The sequence below is a fragment of the Arachis duranensis genome, chromosome 10 (assembly GCF_000817695.3).
Source record: "Arachis duranensis cultivar V14167 chromosome 10, aradu.V14167.gnm2.J7QH, whole genome shotgun sequence".
Classification (NCBI taxonomy): Eukaryota; Viridiplantae; Streptophyta; class Magnoliopsida; order Fabales; family Fabaceae; genus Arachis; species Arachis duranensis.
Genome location: NC_029781.3, coordinates 54,654,443 through 54,655,204, shown reverse-complemented (window position 1 = coordinate 54,655,204; position 762 = coordinate 54,654,443).

The window sequence follows — 762 nt, the reverse complement described above, 5'->3', positions numbered from 1 at the left end:
TGGTTGGCAACCTTCCTGGCGTTGGCAACGTGGTTGGCACCCTTCCTGGCGTTGGCAACGTGGTTGGCACCCTTCCTGGCGTTGGCAACGTGGTTGGCACCCTTCCTGGCGTTGGCAACGTGGTTGGCACCCCTTCCTGGCGTTGGCAACTTGGTTGGCACCCCTTCCAGGGCTAGCTTCTAGCTTCCTCAAATTTCAACCTCATTTTCTTGTTTTTTGGGACCTAAAGATGACTCTGATTCAAGCTTCCATTTCATGCTTCACTATGGACTATTATATATGGTTGGAAAGCTCTGAATGTCAGCTTTCCAACGCAACTAGAATCACTCAATTTGGATCTCTGTAGCTCAAGATATATTCCATTGAAGGGGACATGGTCAGGCTGCTAAAATCGCAGGCGTTTTTGGCAAAAACGCCTTTGTATTTCCAAGTTGCCAACGCCCTCAGATTCTGAACCTCTAAATGAAGCACGATTTTGAAGCTTTAAACGAATGTCAACCCCATACTATGATATATGGTTGGAAAGCTCTGGATGTCTACTTTTCAATGCCGTTGAGAGTGCATCATTTGAAGGTCTACAACTCAAGATATACTCCATGGAAGAGAGCAAGGTCAGGCTGCCAGGGTTGCTGCGTTGTTGCTACACACGCCCTTATAATTTCAAGTTAGCAACGTGCTAACTTCATTCTCCTAGCATCAAGCTTTGCTTGCTACGTTGCCAAGGAACACGCCCCTCATCTCTAGGCTGGCAACGTGCTCGAG